Below are 18,063 nucleotides of genomic sequence, written 5' to 3' on the forward strand. Positions count from 1 at the left end.
TTGAAACTGGATGCTGGGCAACATGTTTTTATAACAAAAATTAATGATCATTATTATCCATGTTAATAAGTCAAAACCATTTTCAAATGTTGACATGGTCAATATGAAAAATGTGATGTATTGAACAGGTTATGTTCACAATTGTGATCTTACAAAGTAATATTTTGGTGTATACTAAGAAACATTTCTTCATCAATGACTCTGTTCTGTTTGGTGACATGTTCCATATTATTCATGTTTCCAGACACCCAACTATGACAAGAATGTGGTATTGATTTGTCCCTGGCTGATAATTTCTTTCACTTAAAGTTATTCCCAACATGTGACAAAACAATGAATTACATCACATTGTGATGAAACCTGTATTCATTGATTTTCTTGACAAACAAAATGTAATACCGCACAGCTGTTTGGAGAGGGAAATGAGTGCCTTTCCTGTGTGTGTACATCTCTGTATGCAGCCTGTAACAACTTTGTCAGTGTACACCATTGTATATGTCCTGTAGCTATCTACAGTCAGTGTATTCGGTCAGATATCACATGTGGCTAGGGAATCAACTCCAGCAGCATATTCTGTGGGATATCTTCTCAATGGTGATATTGACACCCAGTATTGGATCGTCTTTCGGTTGAGTTTTCTTCTTTTTGCTGCCAGTGTAAACTGATCGGTACTGGCTGTGAATGATAATCTACACAGAATAGTTCTCAGGAAAGTAGTTTCTTGTTTGCTGTAGCTTCTCCCGGCAGGGTGTAGTCATTTATCTACATGACCTGACCTTGATAGTATTACAGATATGACAGCCCCAATTACAGGGTACAGACTGGAGTTGTGGAGTGTAGCACAGATGTCACTGTCCATATGCTCTCCTAAGGTGGGAAGCAAGGCCCTACTGAAATTCTGGGTTTGATTCCATTTCTGGTTAAGCGGGGACAATACATTTATGATGGTATGCAGAGCTTGACATGAGCTTGTTCCTGTTAGTCCTCATTTAATTTAGAAACTAATGATAATTAACATTATGACCTTTCGGAAAGTGTTACTGATCCATAGACCTTTTGATCAATCCCACTATTGGTGAATCCTGTTATTCTGGCCATGCAGGAAACAGACTTGATTGTTGATTATAATAAACAGGATACTTGTCAACAGTTGAAGGTCTCACTTGCCCAAAGGCTACCTCTTAACATGGACAGGTTGCTTTACTCATATTGTGAGATGGGCCAGTGCTTGACATTCTGAATCACTGGTCTATATATCATGGTCTAGATGGAAAATCGTTCTTCCTATCCACTCCTGATCTGCAGTCTATTGTTGCCAAGTTTTTTTATTCCTGAACCTGACATCCATGACCAACTTCAGAAGGTGTAAGTTTTGCGAGACCTGATTGCCTCCTGACATTTCTCTCAATATCTGACATCCTGTTGTCATGCCTATTACAGCACATTATCTGCTATCACGACACACAGCTATACTGTGGCCGGGTCCCATCACACTATGCTGTAGTGGTGTCAGCGGCAGCAAGTTCATGGTGTCCTTAGACTTGCTCATACATGTACTGTTAGTGTTATAACACAACTTTTCAATTTACTGATTAGTGTCATTGTGTGTTGGTAACGGAGTATTGTACATACAGTTTAAGGCAGGGAGAACATGTTCATCTTCCATTGGACCTTTTATATTTAACAATGTTATGATATTGTAGATAGTGATTTATGATCACTTCAGTCCTGCTCAGAGTTTACCTGCAGTAAAGTGTCACCAATCATTCTCAGGACAGCAATTTACAAAGTTTATGAGAAGGATGACAACTGTAAACAGTGTAGTTGGTCCCCCTTGTCCACAGTCATGGCTGTCTACCAATCAGTCCTTGGTTTTTGTGTGGACTATTAGCTAAGTTTGCTAGATCAATGGAAAACATACTACACTTTGGCTTCAGAGACCAGAGACTCAGGTCCAAGACTGCTTTAATTAAATAATGCCCCTATTTATATAATATGAGGATATTAACTCCTGTGGACATGTTCTTGTTTTGGAAGACTTGATCCTTTGGTTAGTATTACAAAAAGTTCCCACTGGCGTCATTTTTCCTGTGCACCAATTTTTCAATCGCTGTAAGGCTGAGGAGATGTGTTTTTAAAAAATAATGTTGATTCTTTGGTGGGCAGAATATCATTTTAGATCAGTACAGCTAAAATTGGAAATTTGTTTGTTTGGAAGGTCAATAAAGAGTTGAGCTGTAATGTGCTGTAAACTTGAAACTTCTCCTCAGAGTAATCTTGCTATGGTGATTTCCGTCACACAATTCTCAATTTGCTCAAAATATTCTTATCTGAATAAATATAGCTGCTCTATTTTTATGATGTTACATCTAAAATGTGTTATTTTACACTCAACTGTAAAATACTGTGTGCATTACAGTAAGCACTCATAACAATCATACTGATGCTGCAGCCTTAGGCAAGATCACACATTAAGCAAGTGTTATCAAGATGTTTCTCAATGTTACTTCATGGTATGCTTGTTATCAGCTCCAGGTATAATCTCTGCCCCAGGTAGTGGACATTCCAGGCTGGCCTGGTCGATCTGGTCAGCCGCACCAAAGGTTATTGGACTGCAGATGGCCTGAGGTTAATGCTGTTATGTAATGGTTAGTGAAATTTAATGGTCCACATCCCATGGTCCACCTTGGCTGAGGCCTTGTCTGGCTTGCTACATTTGTTTGGGACAAAACAGAGGATAGGGTTTCACAAAATGCTCCAGCTGGTTCAAGGCTGAAAGCATTCCTGATTTTCACTAGATAAAGCTCTCATGCTTTGAGGTGCTTCAAAGCAGTGTGTCTCAGATCTACCATCAGTTGATATTTTTATAATGTCATATTAAATAAGCAGGTTTGTAGAGATGATAATATTTACTTCAAAATGATTAAATAAACAGACATAAGGAAGTAAACAGCCATTGTGTCTTTTGTTCCTATCAGTGTGAATAGTGTAAGCATTGATATTAAGTCAGCATGATAGTACTTCAAAGGTAAATATATAAAGGAAGCATTATTATCATAAGCACCATGCCTATATTTCATTTTGAAAAAAATCAATCAGAATATATAACAATATGAAGAGTGAATGTGACAAGTCATAAGTTAGCTGTGCACTGTTCAGAAACAATTTGCTGTAATCAGAAAGTTAGGGTCAGTTAACTTAAGTCATTTCTATTGGGTTAATGCAAGATCAGCAAGGTAAGTAGAAGCTTGGTCTTAATGCCAGATGATTATCTCATGAACTACGCATTCACCCTTTGGCTAGTCAGGTAAGTTAATTGAATATATTGGCCATGTATGTGAACTTTAGATAAACGTCAAGAAAATGAATGTCTATCCATGATAGATTATTCATGAAGGAGTGGTGTTTAACTCCTTGTTGAAGAACTGAATGTGATATGTGAAAGATTTAACTGTATAGGATTAGCAGCAACAGCAGTTTTGGGGGTTACAGAGGCCTCTGTTTTGGGATACCCCAACTTCAAGATTAGGGTCGTGACCAGGACCTGTTAAATCTTCTAATTTCAACATAAGAATCAAGACCTAGATCAAGTCCAAACATCAACTGAGTTTATCATGTAGCTTTTCTGAATCTGGAGAAATGTAGATTTCATTAATAAAAGAATTATGAAGTTCCTGACTTTGGATGAGTAACTCGTGTTTTTGGGCTGGGTGGGTACTGAATAGGATCCAGGTATTGACAAGTCTACCCTGGCATGTGGTTAGTCATGTGATTTATTGTTAAATGATAAACGTTCTCCGTAACAGTTTAACTACAGGTCACCAGTGTTTGTTATGTCTATGCAGACTTGCATTCTGACTTTTACTTGTTTGAATAAATATTCAGTGTGCGTCAACTTTGACCAAATCATTTTCTATGTGCATCTGAATACCTTTTGCCAGGATTCTAGTAAAACCAGTTCACAAGCTGATAATTTGTTCTCTACTCTTAAAATCTCCAGTGTGTATCTGGATAGGGTTGGTAACTAGTGGGTTGGGTACCTAGGTAAGAAATTTCAGTCCTCCAAACTCATTTTTTAAGCTCTGTTATGTATAAACCTCTTTTCCTGTTTTTGTTGGAACAACATAAACTATGTATGTTGCAATTCTGCTAGAAAAGAGATTGATTTTCTTTGCACTTACACATTTGGAAAAATGGTTTTAGGCAAGTTAGTAGCTGTTGTTGTGGTATAGCAGTTGATTCAATTTGTGAAACAAGCAATGGTTTGTGTGGTCCCCTAATGATTATTGTGCTGGCTCATCAAACTGAAGAAGACATTGTCATCACATTGTGACTACATGACATGAATACAATTTACAAAGCCAAGCATGCAACCACTGTTATGATCCTCTATTGCAGCTAAAAGCTACATTAAATCTTCTTCTCATTATTGACCATCCATGAAACGACTACCCCATTTATCTTGAGGGTGAATTAGCTACTGTTTCAGGTCTGCCTATTTAGGTCAGTGTTTCACTCCATGGTTACATAGACATTGATCTAAACTTGAATTGTCCACAACCTTGGTACGTTACCATTATCCTGAAATAGTCTGAACAGAAAGAAATCAATACATGAAGCATAGACGTGGTAGCCATGTGACTCACCAAGTACATGTGCAGGAATATGTCATGGGATTTCCATGCATAATGCTCTTAGTTGTCTGGTGATCCATCTGGTTGTATATTAGTATCATAAATCTGTCTATTGAACTTATTGGATTTACAGTGAGTTGATACAGTTTCTTGTCTAACATCGTTTTCAATTTGAATGTCAGAAATATTGCATCACCAGTGACATCTATCATCATAATTTAATAACCTGATAGCAGATCTGTCAGGTTGTTGGTCAGTAAATTCACACATAAACGGCTGTGGAAAATATAGTGAAGTATATTTCAAGGGCTTTCCTTTTAGTGCTATATCCGTTGCAGTATAATAATATTGTGTAAAGACAACACTTATGATCTAATGCTCTAAAACCACAAGGAATGCAGCCCCTGACCGATCAGCCTCCTAGGGTGTGAGAGAGTCTGAGGGAGACTTGAGACATGGGGAGGCAAGAGAAGTGCATCTGTGCATATTGATTGGTGACCTGGGTTGTAATTGATTGTGCTGGGCTGGCTGGAATGTGTGTATTGTGCAGCGGTATCTGAGAGTTCAGGCTGTCTGTGTGGAGTGTTGGTGACTCACTCTCGCTGTCCTACGCCTTGTCATAGGTACCACACCACCCTGTGCCTCTCACTTGACTCTTCACATGGATGTGCTCTAACACTGCACTAAGCTACAGGACACTACCTTTGGATAACACTGGACTTGAAAACCACATGCATATTTTGTGATAAAACTGGTTTGTATTTAATTCATCATTCAAAATCTAATTCCGTGTGTTACTGTGTTTATTTTCATTTCATTCCTGTTAAAGGGAGTGGTCAAGTTCTGTGAGTTCTGTAAAAGGCTGGTTCTCCTGAACATATGGAAGGTCAGCTCCAGCTGGCCTTTGGCAGACTTATCAGAATCAACCACTCAAAGATAATTCACCCATTTCTTGCTTTGCAGATATTTCCTTAACTAGGAGTTGTGTCGGTGGTAGATTGATTATCTTTAATCCATGTAGTTATCAGTTTGGATATTGCTCCAGAATAACAAGATTTGGCAATGTATTGAACATCTGGAGTTGGGCATATGGGAATGATGGCTTTATTGTTGATGAAACAGGATACTGCTATGGAGGAAATGTGCACAGTGGTTTTATTAAGGAAACAATGGACCTGCTATATTGTAGGAAATGTTCGTATTAGAGAATTGGCTGAACTTGTGTTGCGGATGTTTCGTGGAATTTGATTTCAAAACGGGAAATGCTTCTCGGTCACATTGTGGAAATGTCTCCCACTGATATTAGCTATCCGTGAATCAGATTGTTTTATCGGTTTGAGTGATAGTGTCTATGTAGGAGTGTAATAATTGCTGTGCTGCTGATGTATGTGAGATTGCTTCGTTGAGAGTTATTTCAGCTATGTAGGCTTGGGCTGATTATATTTATCATTGTCTTACAAACATGACTGGAGGTAATAGCTGATAAAGATAACTATCAGCTCTTATTCTACATTCTACATTTAGTATGTTTGTTCACATATATTGATCTAGTTTTGTAATCAAGTGTAAGATGGCATTCCTATTTAAACATCAAGCCTGTGATTTTCACTCAAGATGGGGTCAAGTGTAGTGTGAAAATAAGATATTTGAATAAGCAATGTGAGTGTTTGGAGTAGTTCATACTACTATAGGCTTCAGTACAGTGTACACCTAAACTTCAATGACTCATTCGAGTAATGTATTACAAATACAACTACCAGCATGTCTAGAACAGCTAACTAATTTTGTGAAAGTTTGGTTAAAATGATGAATAAGTGTTTTTAACAATGAGGGTGAGTTGAATTTTAGCCAATTTTAACACTTGAACCATTTGAACCACTACAACACCACCAATTTTAGCAATTAGCATAATAGGAATAGTCATTTGAAACTATAGTTTCATCAGCAGTAAATGTGCATTATTACACTGTATATGTCTGAAAACCTGTTTTGAATCGTCTTGAGGTTTTGTAAAACTTGTAATTTTCTGTGTTGCTGATTGTGATGGCAATCTGAAACAATTGTGGTCAGTCCGTGTCAGTAAGACGTATACATGATGAAATTTATCCGGATGACTGTTTTAAGCTGATATATGTCAATATATGTCAGAGGCAGTAATGTCTTCAGACAGGTTAAGCTGACCAGCACTGTTTGTGGGTTGACTGGCAGTTAATTTATCTCTATACCAATAAAGGTGAATTGTTACCTCTGAAGGGCTTGGATGTTTATCTTGACACTGGAAAGACATTATCAGTTGTTATAAGTAGATCCTGGACATTAATGGAGTACAGGGACATGATGTTTGATGTACACTTGATAGTATCCTGACTCATTGGGCGACAGCCTCAACGTGTCAGGGAAGGCAAGGTGGCCTGGTGATCTAATGCTGCGATTCACTATGCAAAACATGGTCAGCGTCCATGACCTGCATCTCTTCTGTTCCTCCTTGCACAATAGATAGACACACCTTGATAGACACACCTTGATAGGAGTCGGATACTGTTCAAAGCGTCACTAAATAGTTTGATTTTGTCGTCATACCAGTGATGGTATGATGCCCGGGTAAGATCATCCTCTGTGATCTGAATATAGGTGGAGCGTAAGTGTTATTGCGCAAACCAGGATATTAAACAAAGCATTCATTTATCCATTGCTGGAGGTAGACTACTGTCATAGCATTGAAAGTCTTATTAGCAGCCCCAATAAGTTAAATAGATTGAAATTATGGCAGACTGTCAAGTAAATGGAAAACCTGGGCATTTCAAATCATTTGAAGCTGACTGGATTTGATGATTCATAATGTTGTCCTTAGGGTACATTAGAATATTTATCATACACCCAGGTTTGTGATTCTGAGTTTGATAGTACCAGTAGGTGTACAAGGATAGAACTATCCACTCATATTTATCTCAGGTCACATTGTGAAAGTCTCCACTAGAATTTCCCACTGATTACATCTTAAATTACAGATCTTTTTACAAGTCCCATTGTACACTGTTTGAATTAAACTACATTTAGAAGATGACAGCTAACTTGATCAACTTAATGTCAAATGTTGATATATGATATGAGGTCCTTAAATTCAGGAGAAGGTCCTCCATCACTGCTACCTTGTTGCTGGAGGTCACACGACAGTTCGATGGAGCATGACACATCTATTACAATAGCTGCAGCCTTGGGCATGGAAGCAGGTGTGACCCAACAGCACAAGGAGTGACTGTGGCGTAACTCTCTGCCATGGTTGTCTCTGCTGATAAAACATGCTCCATAGATCAGGTTATCGACTGCCTCGAGCAGACAGGATAATACCTGAATGCCTATCCTCAAAGTTAAGGCTTAACATAGATTTCCTACACTATTTTAAATGTCAGTGTGTCCCGAAAATATTAATTAATATCTAAATGTAACATGCTTAATTGTGTATGAAAATTGAAAGTAATAAGAAAATATGGTTGTAAATGTTCACAAACTGGACACAATCGGAAATAGTGAGTATTGTCCATAATGCAAACAAGCTATAAACAGAATAAAAAGCATTGTTAGTTTTCCCCACCAACTGGACATGTTAGTGAATAATAAGGAAAAGTCAGTTGAAGTGGGAAAGAGGAAGTATGAAAACTTCTTAGTTTTCCTCACAGGTGGTTGACAAAACCAAGTTGCACTCTTGTCCCATAAATATACTGAAGTTCAAAAACAGATGCATAAGCTAGTTTGAATAAATACTATCTCTGACCTTTCATAATTTTACATAAATAAATGATGTATTGCTGTAAAGAGCAACATGAATGTGTGCACATAATCTTCAAGTACCGACTGTCTCATGTCTAGCTCAAGAAAGCATGACAAATTATGCAACGCTATTACCAGTGATATCAATGGTACGTGGCACTTAAGATGTATTGTGTGTTTTCAAAGATCATTGTGAGAAGAAGTAAAGGTTTTGACATGCACTAAGTGCATGTACACATAATTATTAGGTAGCACACTTCAGTAATAGGCTGTGCTGATGCACGTTTTAAGAAGTTAAATTGAGCCCATATATGGAAAAATGGGTATTGTCACTTGTCAGGTTGTCCACAAAGAAAATGAACATAAGAAACATGAGTGCTGAGTAATGTGGTGTGAAGCAGTAATACACAACAAGATTTAGTTATCACTTCAACACAAATGAATACACCTGCAGAGTGTATTTTAGGTTTTGTCATTTTAACAGTCTGTCTCTAAAGTTAAGTTTTTGATTTTTCATTACGACTACTCATGGTTTCAATTGGTGCATTGTATGTCTGTGTCAGATCTTGAATGCTTCTCCAAATGGAAATCTTCAAATCAAAATGTATTTACTGGGATAGGTTTTTTGTCACTGATGGGCCATTTAAATCTAGAAAAAGATAGATGTCTGTTTAAGGTTGTTGGAAAGGAAACTAGATCCACGTAATATCTGGGACTTCAATGCCTGTACATGAGAATGCTGTACAACAATCTGTTACTGTGACCTGCCACCTCTACAGAGATGGGGTTTCCTGGAATGTACTGTTGTCTCTTGTTCTGGCATGTATAGCATGTAGGGTTCAGATCGTTACTACCAGCCACCTGGGACCATCTAGCCCACTGTTTAATCAGCCTCTGCGTTTGATGACAGGAGTTAATCATCAGCATGGATTTACAGTTACTATATGATTTGTGTTATTGATGTCAGAACATTGGTATGGTAACCCGACCCTTCTGTTTTCTGTCACAGTATTCAGAATTGTTGCACTGGATATATTTTGATGAACAGTATTTCTTGAAACAGAATATACCTTGTAGTAGATATATATAGGTACATAACTGGGCGGCGTTTCATTGGTTTGTCTTTGAGCTTTTATTGTGACATACACTAATGGTTACAGAAATGGAAGGTGAATTCTCTTAATAAAAGTGATTTTGTATTGTGTATGCATGTTTCTTTTGCCAAGATGTTCCTTGTGTCATAGTGGTGGGATTATGGCATAGATAGATTGATGGAATCAATGATTGAAGTATTCCCTTGTCATGCTGACAGACTTTGTTGAATTTCCAAATTGATACAATGTTTGGAGCCCATGGTTATATTATTATTTTTGTATATTGCTAGAAGTGGTTTAGAACTATCTGCTTGTATGATGCTACCGGTACCCATCTTTATGCATGACAAAAGCAAACAGACAAGCACACACAATTTGCAAAATAGTTCCTCTTGAATTCTTTATTTAGAACAGACTATAGCTTTCACCTAACAGCAAGACAGAACATTCTTCCCATTACCATCATTCCATTATCTGATAGCCTTACCCACAGGAGAGCTGGGATCACTGACAGCAGGCAGACTCAGGCTGGGGAGCAGGGTCAGGATGTAGTCAGTAGTAAGTGGGGAGGACCTCAGTCTGAGCATCCAGTTTGACATGCTGCAGTTTGGACTATTCAGAAGCTTATTAGACTGGGTGGTTATGGAGCTTGGAAGAGTCTAGGTCAGCTGTTTTGGGTCACCAATTACATTGGAAGTTGCAAGTACTGATCTCATTTCCTGCAGTCTGCCACCATCCATCTTGTCAGTACCCTGGGCCCCCATTATTGTGTTGTTGGTGTATTTGTAAAATGTAACTGAAGATTGGCTTTAGTTGCCAGAAAGATGAACTGTTTTGAGATATCACTTGTCCATCTGTTATGCAGGTGAGAAGTGTAAGCAAATTTATGAGTCTTGGCTTCAAGGTGGCTTGATTGCAAAATGTGCAAGGATTTTCATTATGTTCACTTTACTTATTATGTAAATTACCTGAAACATGTTGAACATTCCAGAAGGTGGTTTCTTCCTTGAAAATATCTACAGCAAATGTCTAATTACGAGGAAAACTTCATGGAAGGCCCTGAAAGCCATTAATTAGCAGGACTGTCGGATGTCACAAGTGTTTTCCCGGTCCTGTCTCCTTGTATGCACTTACAGCTGTAATTTGTCTACTGAGCTGCAGAGGCAAATTGTTGGATGCTTGTAATCTCACCCTGTCATTTCTAAAAGTCCATTTGCACATGTATTCCTCATACTGAACACTGTAATTGAGGAAACCTTCCTTTCTCTACAATTTCATTGACATGATTATACAGAGTTGGTCTGGACTCAGGCCAAGTGAAGTGTTTGTGTGACATTTATACTGTTACTTGAGTATAGACATATTTTTCTGATTTATTGATTCTCTGTAGCAGATATCATTCAGGGACAGTGGTGACTCTAGTCCATTGTATTTCTCAGATGATAAACTATGTAAAAGATGTGTTTTCACATGACCATTAGTGCTTAGGTTATGATCCTTTATGTGGTGAAAGGTAACATGTTGATTTCCTTTTTCAAGTACTTGGTTACTGGAGAAAATGTGTTTGTGCCCAAAATAATCTCTATAGTGTTTCTACTTGTAACAGTCACATTGTTCTGGAAGATGAGAAAAGTCTTGTTCTCACAATTGTAGCAAATGAATCAGTTACCCTTCGTCCCTTTGAGTGAAGCATGATGGGACTATTCAAGTATCATGCCATAACCTTTAAATGTAATTCCCATCTTTGAGCTATTAAATGTCCTAATGTATCCAACTTTGACTTGACATGAGTAACAAACGTCAAACCTGAGCCTACAACTCCTGCAACAGAGGAAGAATGAGTCAAAGTATCATTAATTCTATTCACTGAAATAATCAGCTTCAGCAACTTGAAAGACATCTTAGTTAATTTCAACCCATAAAATGTCAAATGAACATTTCATGCCTGGAAACAACCTTGTGTCCACTTTTTTTAATTTTTGAGTATTCTCTGCTCTGATTGAAGAGAAGCTACTAGAGAAAACCTGTCTTTCAAGCACACAAAAGAATTCATTTGTGCATCACATGCTTTTAGAAGTTGGGTTAAGATGTCTCTTAGGACCTGGACATTCTATTTTAGTTCAGTTTGAAAAGCTTCAGTTGCATCTCTGAAAGCTTTCATTTAACATTCTGTGATGGGTACATCTAAAATGGCCAAATGCATGTATCAAAATAACTCTGTTTTATTCCAATGTAATCATAAAGAGTGAGTATTAATTCAATGATGCATCAGCATTTTTCAACCGTATGCTCTCAATGTAAGAGTAATGATATGACCATGATGAAACAAAATTTCATGCTCTGAATATTGCAGTCAGAATTAGATCTCTATCTGTCATTTAGAGGAAGGTTTTCTAATACATATGTTGGCAATAACATTGATATTTGAATTGCTTATTTGTAATATGTCCCACACTTTTTGTTATTGTGACATTTTGATATTTTTTCATCTCATGCCTTATTCAGAAGACAGCACTGTTCTAAATAATTTGTTGAGTTGCTAAAAGGAAAACAGATGAGCAAGCATAATTGTGTTACAAATAAGTGTATACGGTTTGTATGCCATACTTGCGATTGGATGGGATAATAATTGATTGCAATATTTGATATTGGCTTTCTGGAGATGAAATGACTTTATTTTATTGCTTGAACATAGTAAAAGGAAAATATTACAGAAATAGCTTCAGAGTTGAATTCCGAAATGTTGAGCATTCTGAAGTATTAGATTGCCATTCATATGCCTGAACATGTTGGCAACTAAAAAGCATTTTCAAGTTTGCTGAATAAACACAAATGGTCCATGACATGTGCATGTTGATGTTGCTGGTTGTGGGTCAAAGTTGATGAAAAAACACAGTGACAGCCCGGATAAAGTGTTGAGGTGTGTAATTTGGTAGGATCTGTGTCATGACAGCATGGATCTAGTGCTTTATTTGCATGCCATGGCATGGTAAACATTGCAATGGCACATGTGAAATATTTTGAATGTGCCCTGCCAGCATGGCTATTATTATGAAAATATTACACACTATCATTTTTTCATGGAAAATGTAATAAAACTGACCAACTGTCTTATTAGTGGCACTCTCACTTTTACAGCTTAACATTGGGCTTGGCCATTTTGAATGCCAGTGCACATAACAGGAAATCCTGTTTTGGATGATAACATAGTTTGAGGGTGAGTTTATGGGTCCAGGACAAATGAAGCTGAACTATTCTTGGTGTCATAGTATTAAGGAAATCCAGCTTTCAAGTTAACAGTTCTTTTTACTGATTTATTGAACAATAAATGAAAATGACGTAATTGTGACGTTTTAAGGCACACATAATTATCTGTCTGGTGCCCAGTGGCACCCTTCGAAAAATGCATTTCTGTCCTGTAATTACGAAAAATATGTAAAGTACATGGAATATACCCAGCTAAAGTTTCATTTTGACATTGTTTGATGTAGACTACTGACTCCAAACTGCACTGTGAAGTGTAAAGTAGGTTGTGTGGTGTGGTAGTAAGTGGAGAAATTCTGTAAGCATCTTCTCTAGTGGGTGAAGGAAGACATTCTCTACTCACCATGTTGTAAGATGATTATTGGCATCCTGCCATCGGGGTCCTTACTTAAAACTGTTGTATATAGAATCTATATGGAAACACTAGTCACTGAGGTTAGGAAAAGTATATTGATGTTTCTTTTAACATTATAGGTTGAACATTGCCACTGGTTTTGCTTGTTCCTAGACAGTTACAATCAGGTTGGAGTACTTTCCTCTTGAAATCTAATTATGGTAATAGATCACTAATTGGTAAAATGGACAGATGACTAGTCATTCTCAATTATCAGGTGTAATGTAGTATATGCTATATCTCCTTTTTGTTAATGCCATACGCTCATTTTCTTCATAGTAATCTTCTTGGTTCAAATGGATGTCAGCCAAGACTGAATTCAGAAATCTTGTCTTTCAAGCACAATAAAGACATACCTCACTTATGCATTGGGTATCATCTGCATAGCATTGTATTTAGTCTGTTTTGAATGGCACAGCATAATAAGTGAATGAATTTAGTTTTACGCCACTTTAGCAATATTCCAGTGATATCATGGTTCGGATACCAGAAGTGGGATTTATACATTGTACCCATGTGGGGAATTCATCCTCGGTCTTAGGAGTGACAAGTGACATGGCTACCCCACCGCACAATAAGTTACTGTCAGGATAAAGTATGTACTCAGAGTGTTCCAGATAGTGAAACAAAGTTTTAGTGGCAAATGTATCCACGCAATGTCTCATAATAGAATGGAGACATAATACAATATTTGGGTTGTTGGGATTCACTATGTATTTGATGAATCAAACTGTATCCCTTCATGAATTCAATTAGTTGTTCATGATCAACCAAACATTCATGAATTTCCATGACATATGGAAAATATATCCAGGCTTGGTAGCACTCTGATATACTAGTATTTAATTTGACTGTAATGTTGTCACTGGTCATTTTAGTAATACATTAACACTGTCAGCATGGGCAAAACAAGGATTTTATCATTGTTTCACTAAATATGTTCAATAACACATCAACCCATGAAGGTCCAGGTTAGAATATTGATCTACAGTGACGGCATCGGGTGGTCAGGCTCGCTGTCTTGGTTGACACATGTCATCGGTTCCCAATTGCGCAGGTCGATGCTCAAGCTGTTGATCACTGGGTTGTCTTGTCCAGACTCAATTATTTACAGACCGCCGCTATAAAGCTGGAATATTGCTGAGTGTGGTGTAAAACTAAACTCACTCACTCAATAATACATCAACTGCTCACTTGTTATTATATTCTTTAGTGATTATGTTACATATCATATTAGCTTCATAGTGGAGTCGTTGCAGCCCTGTATGATATAGAATCATGTAATAAATATATAATTATTCTTTAAAATCATTAATTCAAACTGCTAAAATATATATCTATTATGTATTTTTTTTGTCTAGCCTTGTAAATTCTTGTTTTATCATTCAGTAATGTAGCAGCTCTAACCAGGTATTTTAAAACTAGTAATATTTTCCTCGCCCACCTACAGTGAATTTTAGGAAAAAGATTTTGTAAACCAGCTAGTAATAAATACAAGACTATAGAGAGTTATCAGGTGATACCTTTCTGCGGTGTTCCTTGCAATGAAGTGGGATTAATGATGAGTTTGGTTGGGGAGGCATGTTTCTGCACTTGGCGTGCTGCAGCTTGGGTGAACTGTCTGGCTGATGTTGTTGATCTGCCAACACAAGCAGGCAATGAATCGGCAACAGATAGGAACAGGTCTAGCTGAATCCACAGCATTCATTATCTCCACGGAAGTGGAACTTTTTCTGGTAGTAGTGATAGCAGATACTACACAAAATACATATGTGTCATGGCATTGGCCATAAGCTTGCTTTCTAAGCATGAGTTGAGTGCAATAACAAGTTCAGATATTGGGTTATCGGTAGTGAAGAAATAGTGCAGATGTTAAGCTGGTGTGAATCACTGTAGTGTGAATTAATGAGGTGGTAATACATCTGTGGCGGTATAGATCAGGGATACAGGGCGATCAGTGACATCAGGAGGGCAGACTTTCTTGAAGATTGCATCAGTGGTTTGTCACCACTTGTCAGTCTTTATGAGAATGTGTGTCGGGACACCTGAAGAGTGTTCCACGCTGCAGTCACCAGTGTTCAACTCATTACCAGCTATATCACTGAGGCCTGTGGCATTAATCAACTCCCAAAACAGTGGTTGCCACATAGCACCAATTCTTAATGTCTGAGACCGATGCTCATGCTGTTGATCACTGGATTGTCTGGTCCAGATTCGATTATTTACAGACCGCCGCCATATAGCTGGAATATTGCTGAGTGGCGTAAAACTAAACTCACTCACTCACTCACTCACTCAATGTCTGTGAAGAAATAGATTGTTGCACAACCCTCTTAGACTTGCACAAGTCTCTAAGGTAAAAAAATATAGTTAAATGATAAGTTCTAAAAAAAATAATAAACAGACTGGGGTCCTTGTACTGTCCGCTTATCTAGACTTTCCTCTTTGAAGGATAGAATTACTATTCTTCCATGGACTCAGCTTTCAGTACAGCCTTGGAGCAAGGCTAAATCCCCCCTCTTCGGACAGCGTACAAACTTTACAATACATTTGGTATACATGTATAACATCATATATGAATGAACGAATGTCTTGTGATTGAATTGATATAAAAATTACAAATATATTTACTATTAGGCTGAAAAGAACATATACACAAATGTGTACCCATTGCATGATGACACACAATCTCGTTGGATAATTTGTTTACAACCCAGTCCTTATTAGTTGACGTTGATGAGAATCCTGGGTATCGGAGACCTTCTTGAATCCTCATGGGAAACATTGTTTGCAGTGTAGGTAGAGGGTTGACCTTTTGTAAAGTCGATATTATACTGAATTCACCTATTATGCTGAAATTCATTCCAGATCAGTAAGAGTTCAATGATAACCATTGTCAGATTCATGAAGATAATGTCAGGCAATACGAATTTTCATCAATCCATATGCAAAAGTAATGAGAAGACTGCATTTTGTATTGATAAACTGTTGGTTTTGAAGTGATTGAAGTCATTCTGGAGTCCCTGTGCTTCCTTTTATCATACAATATTTGAGGATTTCCCATATCTGTTTTAAAATATGTTTGAAAACTTTTAACATCATTGCTATGAAAAGGACACATTGACCTTCATAGTTAATTTTCAGTAATGTTTTTTTGGAAGTTTATTTGCAGTTCTCAAATATGACCTGAAACAATTAAGGTCGCTGTTGTTTCCAGATGGACTCTGTGGGTGGGAAGGTAGTGAAACTATGCTTTTAGAATGAAGTATGTGTTCACAGGGGATTGATTAGGGTCATGTGACAGATACACCAACATCTTGTCTAGAACATATTTGTTGTTGACCTGTGTTCTTACACCAGGTGCACCTGATGGATTAAGTGTCATCTTCATCAGTTCTAAAGGAACAGACCCAGTAATAGAAACAAACCATTGTTATAGGACCAAAATACACAGTGGCTGAAGGAATGCAATACCAGTGTAAACAGAAGCAGGCTTCCACATTTCTATGCCACAATAACTAGTTTTTTTCAAATCTACAGTAGTCATTTTACAAATAGTTATTTAGCCTGGGGTAATTCTTCACTGTGAACTCAGATTGGTCTACATTATGTCATGCCAGCACTCAGAAATAGTAAGGGTTCTTATGTGTGTGCTGGAGTTTGTGAATCAAGAGCTGGCCTATTCAGGCTTTGTGTCAGTGTCTGAGGTTTAGGGTTATGACAAGGAACCTTGTCTGACTCGTCTCTAGTGAAACATAATTTTTTCACATCTCTGAAATGTGTCAATCATGTCAATCTTTATAACAGTTAAATTGTTAAGTATTACTGTTCATGTGGCTGTAATGATACCTTTAATACATAGATCAATTTTGTCAAGAGGCAAAGTCACAAGTACTTACTGTGTTGTGAGGGAGTAGTTAAACATGGACTGATAATGATTTCAATATCACGGCCAGCAAGACAATGACTAACTGTTTCCGCTGTTTTCTTGTCTGACAGCTGATTGTGGGGAGTAAAGTACGGAGTAAAGTACAAAGTAAATGTGATATGCATGAATGTATATTCTATGCTATAAATATCCTGCTGTGCTAAATTGGGTTCTGCTTTCCAAACCCCCAATGTTTTTTGTGTAGTGTAAGTGAGATTCCAAAAAAGTTATTATTGGTTATGTTGATGTTTCACTTCAACAGAACTGTACTATTCAGGGTTGAAATTCAGTCTGCTGAACCATGTGGCTAGTAACATTTATTTGTAGCTTTAGAATGGTGCCATGTTCATGCCAATAGTATGTCAATGTTGGACAAACTGTATAATTTCTAATTCACTTCCCATGTTTGTTTAAAAGTGTCTTGGTGGCTAATAGAAACCTCAAATATAAGGGGTCCTCCTGAGAGGGTACGTAAGTCCCAGAACATTTCCAGTCAATTTAAGTGTACCAGGTTTTTAATCGTAGTATTTTTGTGTTTTTAATGTATGGCAAAATCTGAGCATCAACGCCAATGGCTGAAGGGATGATGTAAATCCAGCTAGGGTCCATGCAGGTTGCAAAAGTAATGTAAGTCCCCATGGGCCTTAGTATGGTGATCTACCTTCAGTTGTTGGTTATCTAATCTATGCCCGCCGGGTAGAATTTTATATTGTATTGTTTTCGTGAATTAAAATAATTTTACATGTTCATGCTAGTTTTAGACTCCATCTGTGATACTCTAGTTATTTTACTGTCCTTCGTTGACAGAGTTTTATATATTATATGTATGTATTATAAATTTAAAACTAGTTTTAGTCACGATATGGCTGAAATATTGCCGATGTGACTTTAAATCTTAACTCACTCACTCACTCAAATATAAGGGAAGTGTACATGCATGTCATCACTCTTTCAAAGTATTTGGCTAATTGACGGTCATTG

The 18,063-nt window shown here is 37.4% G+C and overlaps 1 protein-coding gene across 12 annotated transcripts in view; it reads left to right on the forward strand.

Annotated features, from left to right (window-relative positions):
- Nucleotides 1-18,063, forward strand: part of LOC124267549 (protein hu-li tai shao-like) — a 59,598-nt gene that overhangs the window by 2,873 nt on the left and 38,662 nt on the right. The window contains exon 1 of one of the 12 annotated variants that reach the window (XM_046702477.1): nucleotides 5,253-5,388. The exons of the other annotated variants lie outside the window; for them this stretch is intronic. The gene's annotated coding sequence lies outside the window, so the exon portion shown is untranslated. Of the gene's footprint in view, nucleotides 1-5,252; nucleotides 5,389-18,063 lie in introns of those variants that run through there. 12 annotated transcript variants of the gene reach the window in all.

Source organism: Haliotis rubra, unplaced genomic scaffold, assembly GCF_003918875.1.
Source record: "Haliotis rubra isolate DU_JTF1 unplaced genomic scaffold, ASM391887v1 Scf132, whole genome shotgun sequence".
NCBI classification, from domain to species: Eukaryota; Metazoa; Mollusca; class Gastropoda; order Lepetellida; family Haliotidae; genus Haliotis; species Haliotis rubra.